The sequence below is a fragment of the Ostrea edulis genome, chromosome 8 (genome assembly GCF_947568905.1).
Source record: "Ostrea edulis chromosome 8, xbOstEdul1.1, whole genome shotgun sequence".
Lineage (NCBI taxonomy): Eukaryota > Metazoa > Mollusca > Bivalvia > Ostreida > Ostreidae > Ostrea > Ostrea edulis.
The window spans coordinates 45,404,322-45,417,162 of record NC_079171.1 but is presented as its reverse complement, the minus strand read 5'-3'; positions in this window follow the sequence as shown (position 1 = coordinate 45,417,162).

The window sequence follows — 12,841 nt, the reverse complement described above, 5'->3', positions numbered from 1 at the left end:
ATTTCTTCTGCGTCGTAAACCTAAGATAAGGGTTGGATATGTAGCTACCTGATATATCCTTCTATTTTGTTTCAGCGAGCTACACTGCAGCAGCTACATTCAGTTTTGTCTTCGTTATAGAAATTATCAGACTGATCACTGTTCTTTATCTTCATCGTTTTTATGGTGAGCCTAACTGTTCAATGGGTGACATATTCACTGATATATATTCAGTATGAATTTACCTGAATGTCCATGAGCCGTAGTTTGTCTATCGGGATATTCATTTGATCTAAAACAAGAAAAACTGCTGTGATATACCCGGATAATGACAAAATTGCCGAATTACAACAGTTACAATAGAACATCATAGTCACCCTCTGTTTATGTTCTGAGCTGAAATGACAAAAAATAATAAAACTTAAATTCTCTCCAAGGTAAATGATGTATAATATGGGTCGAAGAAATATGAGTTACCATACCTATACTGGAATTTTAAACTACAGAAAAATCCTTACAAACAAAGATGCATTGCTAGATCCAGTAAGTGCTTTATCAAGCCCCTATCTTTGCTCCTAACGAAAATATTAACAGCTGTGAAGGAGAAACTTCAAACTTACTGTGCGATTGCATATGCCAGAATTAGTGTTAATGCAAGGTGAAGATAACGAACAGTGATCAATCTCATAACAAATGTGGATTATAAAATACTCTGAAGAACTTTTAGCAAACTTGAAATCACAAAACGTTTCCCAAATCAATAACATCAAAACCTATGATTTTTCAACACTATGCATGACCATTCTCGGGATAAATTAAAGACTATAGTTTTTGACATCATACACAGTTGCTTCTTCAACAAAAATGGAAAACGAAAATATTTATATCTAGCGATCAGTCATCCCAAAACTTGCTTTGTGGAGCACGACTCTGGTTCCGCGCGCGGGTGCTTTGGGGTAGGGAGTGTGCTGGGGTTTCCCGTTGGCGGTGTCTTCGTCGTCTTTGGTGGTCAGGTCTTCGGGCGGTCTGTTGGTGTTCCCGTGGGTGCCGGTTGTGCTCCCTGGATGACTGACCTGTTTCTATATTCATATGAAGCACAATGTATTCAAAACTTCCAGGTAAGAAGAAAACATATCTGGTTGTTGCCTTCAATTCGACATTTAGATCTATCGATGACGTTTTATCTATTAACAATAATAACTTTCATTCATATGTCAATTCGATTTATCCCTGTGAGCTCGAAATAAAAGACACCACAGCGTCGTCCACTTCTGCTTCATACTTAGATGTTTTATTGAGGGTAGATATTGTCGGCAAGCTGACAGCTCGACTGTTTGGCGAACGGGGTGATTTCGGTTTCTTCATCGTCAACTTCCCACATTTATGTAGCAATAATCCATTGTCACCTCCATATGGTATTAGTATCTAGTCCGTCAATACAATCTATAATTGGGTCGGGTGCTATCTGACGTGTTTCATACCGATTGTTGGGTCTTTCTTGGCACACTGATTGTGACTTCGGATAACCCCGTTTGCCTGATCGGGATATAGGGCTCACAGCGGGTGTGACCTGTCGACAAGGGATGTTTACTCCTTCTAGGAACCTGATACCACCTCAAGACCCATATTTACTAACGTTCGTAGACGTAAACGTAGAGTATATCAAGACCTAGCGATCGTATACGTGGAGGGTGGTATTCACTAAAAGTCGTAGTCGAAGAATCACGTCAGAAATAAACGCAACTCTGTGTGTGTTTTATTAGTGCACTTAAGCCCATTGTAACTTTAAGAATAAACAAAACAAATAGCGACTTGTCATTGTTTTTATCGAAAATTTCTTTGAAAAAGACCTTACAAACCCTTTAGATGTACATACGCTGTTTAGTGATACACAACTTAATTGTATTTATCCAGATTATATCGTTTTCTAGAGTTCATCTGCAATTGTGTGACAATTCTCATAATTTTGAGCCCGATCTAATATACCTTGTGGCAGATCTAACCTAGCTTTTAGAAATAATGGGAATCCTATAATTTTTTAAAGTCATGCATGTTTTGTTTTTTTTAAATCAATTAATAGTCATTTTGCCATCTATTTTATTATATAGGGTAGATCTAGCATCTTTCAAGGAAATATATTTTTTTTCCAAACAAGATGGAATTCACGTACATATATACAATTATACATGCGATGTTTTAGATTTGAAAATAAGAGAGTGACTGTGTGTAAAATAATGTATGCGATCGACAGCTATGATACCGTAATAACATGTCCATTTAATTACCTTCCTTTCTCATTGCTAAATGTGTGTGTAGAAAAAAAACTATTTCTACTTGATTGGTGATCATTACTTTGTGATCATAAGCAAATACTGGTAGTCCAAATTACTTTTTGTTACATTTGGTGTAGCGATAGCAGATGAGCGGATCATAGCATTTATTTTCAATTAGATTGACAATTGTGTGTAATTTCTTTCAGGGAACAAATGTGATGCCACCTAGTGTAGTCATGTGTAGACTTTCAATCTTTACGAGTGTCATTTCCTATAAACTATAATCTTACACGAGTCAAATCTTCATTCATAATACATCTATGAATCTTTCTACCATTCATTATTTGCATGTAATTGACCTTTATATGTGAACAGCTAGGTAAAGGTCTTTGCAGCATATACTATTAAACTCCAAAGATGATACATTCAGTATACATATTATTTCATTCTAATTTGTCCCCATTTTACAAAAATGTCATTGATACTAATGCTCCTCTGTACAAATTTTAACCCACCAGGCAACTTTGTTATTTTCTGATAACATTTTTAAAGATTTATATTGTCATCTTTTTAATATCAAGATGTTGAAATTATTCTAGAAATGGAAGTAATACAACATCAATAACAACATGAAAATTCATTAACAAAATTTCTATTAAAAAGTATAATTACATATACATAATTGCATGTATAAAAATGCATGTACTTAATTTCTTAATCATGTATTTTAACAGATTTTATTTTGTCGAATATATAAAACATTTTATTTTTATTTAATGTATAAATAAATATATAAGATGACATCAATGTAACACATGGATCATGAACATAAGCATGGATTGGTCAGTGGGTCGAGTACCAGATTAAGGGTCCTGGGTTTGATTCTCAGTCCTGTCTTATATTTTTGAATCATTCCTTTGCTCTTCCTTTCACTTTATCATGGCAATGGAAGATGAGCATTTCTCTGCTTCACAAAACCTTTATCAGGCCATTGCAGTATTGTACCCATAGACCTAAAGAATAATAACATTACATTGATTAAAACAACTGTCATTAGACTGCAATTAAATTTCATAAGGCTTGAAAAATACATATAACATAATTGTTAGTTAAATAACTGCAACAATGAGATAATATTGATGTTATTGTATATTTATCTACACCATATCTGCAAGTATCGCCTACAATTTTTAACTTTAATAACTTATAACCCATAATCATATTAAGAGAGAAAGATTTCAAATTACCCCATGTCAACTTTATTGTTTCTTCATTACCCATTCCCCTTGTAATGATATTGGTCCCAAAACATAGATAAAATACTCGTTAACCAAGAATACTTTGTGGTAAGTTTCAGTTAAGGATATAATACGCGTGTCTCAATAAATAATAATGTTTCGTGACATTTCAGGTACGATTCTCTTGAATTCTATTTGTTTCCACAAAACACCCCGAGTATATTCTCAGGTTTGTTTTAGTCTAGAGTTAACATATTTTGATAGTTCCTGGTTGTAGCAAGTAAAAATGTAAAATCAGCTGATATGTACTGCAGTAACTTGTGTAAATGGGATTTTACTATAGTAAAGGTGATAAAAGTCTTTGGCACAATCAAGTATCGAACCTGGGACCCTTGCATTACTAGTTAGGTGACCTAACCACTGAGCTATTCAGGCCGATATATAAAGTATGTTAATATAACTACAATATAAATTTAAAGGGGCATATCAGCTGTGAAGGTGATGGCAACAATTTTTCTCTCTCAAAATCTCTCAATGGAAAAGGAATATATATTAATGACTAATAAAAATATTTATTTTGTGAAAAACAAAAAAGAAAGAAACTAGAGAAACCTAATAAAACTACATTTGATAACCGTTTGCAGTGTAAAGAAATATATATAGAAGAATTATTGGCTTGCAAGATAATAATTATTTAATCACAAAAATTACATATATTCATTGGCCAGCTTTGAGATTAAAAAGTGTTTGAAATAACTGAATACTTGTGTTATTACTGAAATATATAATATAGAGCAATTTTTATTGAATTCAATTTTTGGTGATAAAATTACAGTTACTGTAATGCCCCTTTAAACTTATTTTGGAAATCATGCAAGAATTTTTATATCGAGGAGATCAAAAAATAATTTCAGAGAAACATAGCGTATGTCCTTAAAATGGTTAATTTTTATTCGCCAAAATGGTGAAGAGATGCCAGACAGACAGGTACACAATATGCAAATTAGACAAACTTTGATCATAAAAACTTATAAATTATGTTCTTAAGTATTTGCCTAAACTCTTAATCATCAATGCATTAAGAAAATCATTACATTTACACCTCTGACGTTTTAAAAATTTGTAAGTACAGAAATGGTTATGTGTACAGACGGTGGATATTCTTACATCATATATGTACTGTACATCCAGCATCCCAATCCTAACCCTGAGACATCATGGAAATGCATTTAAATGAAGGAATGCTGTTGTCTCTGTTGGCAATTTATTTCCTGACATCTTTAAGACCCTTTGGAAAATAAAAGAAGTCAACTAACTTGGATATCTAGTGCATGTTACATGTATATCAGACCTAATATCTCCAATTAATATATAGTCAATGTTATTTTAAATTAAATAAATTAACATTGACTTCAAACAGTTATACAATAGTATTGGAATGCTATTTTGTTTCACAATATTTTCTAAACCTTTTGCACATGAATGTGCACAAACGATAATTGAAATGATGCTTAAATAGACTGTAACTGTTCTCATCTGGTATCGGGTCCATTTGCACTATCTACCTGTTCGCCCAGACTATATATTGTTAAAGTGATAATAATTTTCATATTTTACAACCAATGGAGGGGCACATACAAATCAAGCATTTTAGAATTGGTGTCTGAATATCAAATCTTTATTTTTTTAGATTCATTTTTCACCAATATTCCTGTTTAAATTTCTTTATGCAAAATGATGTGGAAGCATGGGCATGCCTGTGTACAGGTAGATACGCTACTACTTAACTCTTGTCTCAGTCATGAAATAAAAAAATTGGATAAATAATTTGGTATTTCAATTATGGTATTGTCAAAAGTTTGAAGCTACCATGCACACAAATGAGCTTGTGTCTTAAAAGTTAAAATCGGTAAGAATCAAGCATTTTTTTTGAAAAATGTGGAAAGTGGCATAAAAATGGATTTTAATGAAACTCATACAAAATGTTCATGATACATATCTAATAAAAAGATCCAACCAACAATTCATTTTCACATTGTTACCATGGAAACCACGTGCCTTTTAGACAGCATGTTATGTATCTAAGTATAACTCTAGAATTTCTCTTTATGCAAGCACATATTTGTTACTGGTTATCATGAGACACTTTTGATTGGATTTTTTATTCAAACATACATTGATTTATGGTAATCAACATCGACAATTGAAATTCATCTCACCCCTTGCTAATTATACTGGTTTCCTGGGGCTAATTTTGCTTTTTTTAAAAAGCAGTAAATTTCCTAGACTTTTTAAAACATCTACAACCATGTGAAGATGTACTAACTTATTTTACACATAATATAGCATTTGTTCTACAATTATCAAGAAAAAAATCCGTTGGCAAGTTGCACGTTCATACATAAAAAACAGTTTATTCCCGTGATATATTGCCAATTTTACTGTCAAATTACCTCCGTTGATAACTCTTCAGATTCAGGAGATAAAAGCGGTATTGTTTACATTATCTCAAAATTAAAAAGCTCCTTCATATATATGCATTTTTTTTTATTACGGTGAATAGCAACTAATACGAGTTATTAATACAGGTTATTTATATTCAAATATGTTCCCACGGGGATCCGGGTTAGAAAAGGTTCCCAGTACCCCTTGCTTGTCGTAAGAGGCGACTATATGGGGCGGTCCTTCGGATGAGACCGCAAAAATCGAGGTCCCATGTCGCAGCAGGTGTGGCACGATAAAGATCCCTCCCTGCCATAAGCGGCGAGCATAGGCCTAAATTCGACAATGGTGACGTCTCTATATAAGTCAAAAAATCTCGAGCAACATACAATCAATCAATATTCAAATAGATTTTTTTTCACAATTGATAAATTCATTCAATCAATATACTTTTAGAATACAACTTAATTAATTAGGCCTAGTTTATTATGCAGTGACAGTCATGACTTGTGAAAAGTTTAAACTGAGCTAGCTAGCTATTTTGCGAGGAAAAATAATATCATTTATGCTTATTCTAAATATTTGCAAGATATGTAGTGAATTCACATGCTGTAGTACATGAAAAGGATTTTTTGGGGGAAGTCTTACAATTTTGAATAATATGGCAGTTGGGAGAGAGTGTCCGGACTCATTCCCTGTGCATCTTACATAGACTCTTCCAATGAAATAGGGGTGTTTAAAAGAACAACAATGAAATTTGTTTGCAATTTTATGAAGATCACACAATAGAATAAAAAACACTTCATATATGCAATATTCTTAATTAAAATCCCCATGTATTGTACGTAAAAGGCCCTCCGTGGGGCGAGTGGTTAGAGCGCGGGTTGGAATCCTACGCAAGCCGATATGTGCCAGGGTATAGAATTAATATTTATTTAACTGGCGGCCGCTGCTTAATTCATATGGCGGCCGCCACTTATTATCTGGCGGTCGCCATATAAATTAACTGGCGACCACCAGTTATTTTATTTGGCGGCTGCCACTTAATTTATATATTGGCGACTGGCAATTGCAAAAACAATGTAATTCGTATCGCTGAGTGATTATTTTGGAAAGATTTAGAATAGTACGCAAACACGCAAGATCGTTTTTCAAAGTCTATAGGGAAAGTCGGAGGAGAAATTGTCTTCTACAATTGTTGACAAGCAGAAAAGGAACCTAAAATGTCTCTTTTGCCCAAACGTTGTTCTCCTAAATTGGAGGGAGGGGGCTCCGTTCATCCTTCTATTGATCAGTTAATTCATTATTACATTTTTACCATTCATTACTAACACCAAAAGAGTGGGGTTGGGGCCAATCCGCCAATTAATCTTATTTCACATGTGAAAATAGCTTAGTTTGCATGTGAAAATAACAGAAATTGAACGTTGTCAAAAAATGGAGGGTCAGCCCCGTGGTTCTACGTATTTAACAGTACAATCGAAAAACAATAATTTGATGCTCTTAACTAATCACATACATATTAAGCATTAGGGAGGGATTGCACCCCTTTCATTTTCAGAGAGAGATACAGAAACAGAGAGGATTTGAATAACTGGCGACAGCCATTAAATGATTTAAATTGAGTGGCGACCGCCATATAAATTAACTGGCGGTCGCCAGATAAATTAACTGGCGGTCGCCAGTTAAATTAAGTGGAGGCCGCCATTTAAATAAATATTAATTCTATACCCTGGCACCTATCGGCTTCTGTTGAATCCCGCTCGCGTCGGTGAGTGAGAAAGTTTCCCAGTTTACTTTCGGAAGGTCGGTGGTCTCTTCCCAGGTGCATTGTAACTGGATTCTCTCTTCCGCCAATAAAAATTGGGCGCCACCAGATAACTGCAAAATTCCTGAGTGTGGCGGAAAACATCAATCAATCATGTATTGTACATAGCACTGACATATTATTCACATAGGCCCCTATATCATATTGAACAGAATCCAGGGCTACAAGGATTAAATATGCCAGCACCATGTAAATAAAATATTTAATGTATATCAAAGTTTGCTACAAGTTACACACCTCCCCCTTTTTATTGAATATTGACAACTATTATACATTGCATGACATCCATTTAAATGGTGATCCTAATCATTTGATCTCAAGTATACTACTGTATCTTTTCATAACCTTAAGTACAATTTCCCTGTCCTTGTGAGCAAAGAAGTTGCATTATTTTGATAGTTAGTTGATTTGTCATGCATTATTCATACTAAACTAACCCTAAAACGGGGGATTCACATCACTGGATGGGGTATAGCAAGTACCAAGGCATGGGAACTCGGCTTTAGGGGTTGAAATTTTTAAATTCCAAAAAAAAAAAACCAGAAGTTTGTAAAACAAGCTCGTAATTTAATCAGACCCGCTATTGCTTCAGTTGTAGTATGAAATCAAACATAGAATGTGACGTCTTACATGTCATTTTTGTCATTTTAGAACAGATACTTTCCAAAATTGCATTATAAACATGATGAATGGCAACATTTACAAGTTGTGTTTTGTGCCGTTTACATAAACGTTCAGTTGGGTGTTCTTACTTTATGCTAAACACAGCGATTCAAAGTAGCTAAAAATTAAATTTTCCAAATTATGTTGTCTTTTACCGAATGAATGCACAAATGATACACATACATGTATCTTTATCAAAATTTTATTTGGTAAGCATGTGTCAAGTCATAATGACTTGCAATTAATCATCCTACTCGGCGAACATATGTGTAAAATATGTACCCGATAGGCCGGAAAATGATAGAAAGGAGAATAAAGAAACTGTCTTATTTGTAATACATACATGTGTATTCCCATTATCACTGAGAGCCCGAGAGCAGATTTCTCATACAAATATTGTAAATATGGCTGTTCTCTAACAATTGAAAACAATTTTGATTGAATTTTAAGCACTACGCTTAGACTGATTAGTGTTTGAAAATCATTGATTTTGCCAATTTCTTCAATTTCTGGAAATTTCTTACCTCTATATACGCTCTTTAGGACAGTTGTAAGATTGGGGGGGGGGGGGGGGGCTAACCAAATGACAAACTAGTTGCTTCTTTAGCTGGTTGAGACATTTCTATTTTCCTCATATATTAAAATAATGAGTAGATTTTTAGAGGGAAAATTGGATGGGTTTTTTCAATGCCCAATATCATTTCCAAGCACAAAAATGATAATTTTAGTTACACTGGAATGACCCTGAATTCATTATTATTATTATAATATCTGAACAATATATATAAAAAGTATTCAAATGTTGGTGAATTTTCCAATCAACAATAAGTATAAAATAATAATGTAATTATAGGAACAAATATGAATTATTTGTGTTCTCACTTTCCCCACAGGAACATCATTCGAACACCCGTACTAAATGTACATACAATGTAGGCCCAGTAAACCACACAGGTAAAACTCTCGACCACACAGGTCTATCATTTTCACACATTGGGCGGACACACCTTCCCACTTCCACGGTCTGGTCAGAACTAAAACGTAAACATTTACAAACCGGTCTGACAGCCGTGACCAGCTATCCGTAACGGCTATATGGTGAGAACAAACTATGGAACGCCATAACAAGCATAATAAAACAAACTCAAATTGTGACAACTAGCAATAGCACATGGAACTACTTGATCAGTTGCTAGTCTACCAAACACATTTAAAGGGAAAGGCAACCGAAAACATTTTTACCTGATAAATGATAGGATTAATCATATGATAAAGATTTGTCAAGTGATTCTGTTTATATACACAGCGGGGTTAAGGTGTCCCGAGTAAAATAACAAGTAATAACAGCATATTCATATAAAAGTAAAATTCTTTCAAGCCTCGCATAATTTTAGTAAAAATCGTTTGTCAATACATAAACAAACATCGTATCACGTGGGGAAATCCTTTGCTTAACTATTACGTCGTCATACAAGTGGCGTAGAGCTATTTGTATCCACTAGACTTTTAGTTGTTTATCACCTCGGTACAGGTGAAAGATGCACTCAAATCATTTGCAGTTTGGGCTTGATATGTCGACATTGATATGGTAAATTTAAAGAGTGATACAGATCGGTACAATATCCTCTCAAATATAGCAATTTCTATTATCTCAACTCAAATGTTGGGCATTTTCCACATTCACATCCAAATCGTATCTAAACGAGGCAAAATATTGTACCTTTCGTAACAAAATCCTAAATCGGCAATTAGCTACCTTTCTGAATATGCCTTGATCGAAATAAAATAATCGTCATTTTTCACCTGTATGGAGTCGATATGTACATGCGTTGGTTTTCTTTATTACAAATGACTATACACATCGGGGGCGATATCAAGGTCACAAAGTGATGCAAAGATTACTTTACAGTCTTTCGTGCACATACTATATATAAAAAATATGAGACTTATATATTATCGAAGAAAACTCGGGAAAAATCATCTGACAAACAGATTTAAACACATACAGTTTGAACACTAGATAACGGCAATAAATAGTGAGAAAATATTATGACATTTTCCCCGCGATACAACTATAGATCTGTACGTCGTGACGTACTTTCATATTGTGACGTTATATAGTATGAAGTGCACCGAGGTACATTTTATGATGTTTGTTTTAACTTTACTCGGAACACCTTAATCCTGCTGCGTATGGTCTTGATAAGCTTCAATACTAATTTGAAAACGTCAAAAATTGAAATTCCCACGATCTATAGAGGCTGCCATGGTGTGTAACTCTTTTGTATTCAAGACCACAACAATCAATAATTTTCACATCACACCGTCTGTTCCGGTTTTGGTGAGATTCTAAGATCATTCACAGGTGCTTGGGTTCAGGACCCCCCCCCCCCCCCCCCACCTCAGAATAAGCTACATGAGATGATTTAATTATTTTTTTCTTGAAGATATTTCTATTGCATGTCAACAACGTCTTGCATACCCATAAAGTCCAAAATTATTCAAAATAAGCCCTTTGGAAAAAATACCCTCACTGGTTATTATAACAGAACTTATAATAACCAGTAAGGGTTTTTTTTTAAAAGGGCTTATTTTGAATTACATGTATTTTGGACTTTATGGGTATGTAAGACATGTTGACATGCATTACATTTCAACAACAAAATTAATTGAATCAACTCGTGTAGCTAATTCGGAGGGGGGGGGGGGTCCTGAACCCAATCACCTATGAGATCATCAAAGTTGTGTATGTGGTAGATTTTACGAATAAATAGGTTGATGCTTTCCTGGCAAGCAGTTCATTACACTAATGCGAAGGGAAGATGTGAATAAAGTTGTATTATTCTCTCGAAATTCCCGACTCAACCAAGTCAGTTGAAAAGAAAAGACTACGTAAACTGTGGATCCATTATTTGCGTAATGACAGGTTGAGGTTCGCGACATTTACCGTCTGCCTTGTCTACGACTCGACCGAACGTCTTATTTTCTCAATTTCTTATTGCGAAAGAACGGGCTCAAATCAATACGGCTTTAAACTTAACTGTTCGTGACTTGTCATGTTTACATTGCTGCTAATGAAATAAACCGGAATAGACATTGTGACGTCATAAATCAAACTTCAATGTCCACTCTCTTAGCCGCGGGTAATTTAAAATACATAATACATTAATATTGATTTAATTTTTAATCAAGGAATTTTGTTGTTAAAGACTGTCAATTACAATATCAGTAAGTAATACTTTACAAATAAAAGCAAATATGCGATTAGGGCTGCCTTTCCCTTTAAGGTAATTAATACCTCCTGCAAATCATTTTCAATGAGGCATTGTGGATAGTATCATAAAAACACAAAATGTATATTGTACATGTATGTGTATATTTAATAGTAGATGAAAATTAATCTTTAAACAACTGTGGTATTATTAGAAATAAAGTCAAATTTTGTTGGGAACACTCACCTCTGCCAAGCCTACATAACTTTCCTCCTTCAAGTTGAGCCAAAACACATTCATATTCATGCCTCTCTGTGGCTTACACTTGAAATCGAGAGCATGACCAGGAAATTCACATTTTTGCGATGGTTTCATGTAGATTTCATGAATGTCGCTGTGGTTGGCACAAACAGTAACGTTTTGTTCTAAATCCGAATGACAGAGTGCAGAACGGATGGCAAGTAGTCCAGGTTCACGAACTTCTCCCTCAAATTGCACGATCTTAAATGTCCTAGAATTGCTCTTGAACAATCTTTCAAATAAATTAGAGCTGTTTCCGGTGTAAAGATGTGATAGATTCCACAGGGGCTATCAAAATACTGTTGCAGAGCAGACATCAGTTGATGCTGCCACCTTGATTTTTAACCGCCACCTACGTTTTGTGTACCAAAGGGACATAACTCGTACGGCAAATAGTGGTTTTTATAACATTTTAGAAGTCAATATGTATGCCAACAAACATTCACACAAAATTTCAAATAGATACTCCTCAGTATTAAGTTTGAATATAGTAATTATCTAAAAATTTAAACTTTCTAATATTCATTTGGGAATATGATTTATTGAATTCTGAAAATAGCACATATTCAGTTATTTGCATACAAGAATGTGCATTTGGTTTCAGACCTGGGGTCACACACTTGATAAAGGACATGACAATTTTTTTTACAATTGATAGGTATATTACAATCAGAATAAATGTTTTCAAACAGCAATTTCTCAGTTTCAAGATATTCGTGTACCACGCCTCTTATACGACCTCCCTGACTTTTATGTGGAGCAGTACTTAAGTTGCCAATCAATTTTATTTTATAGATATAATATATTGATGACCTCTAACAAGAATATAGATTTCATTTTTCCAAGGACTGGTGCGGGTTTTAATTATATGGCGATAAACTTCTGCTATTTTTTGAAAATTAGTAA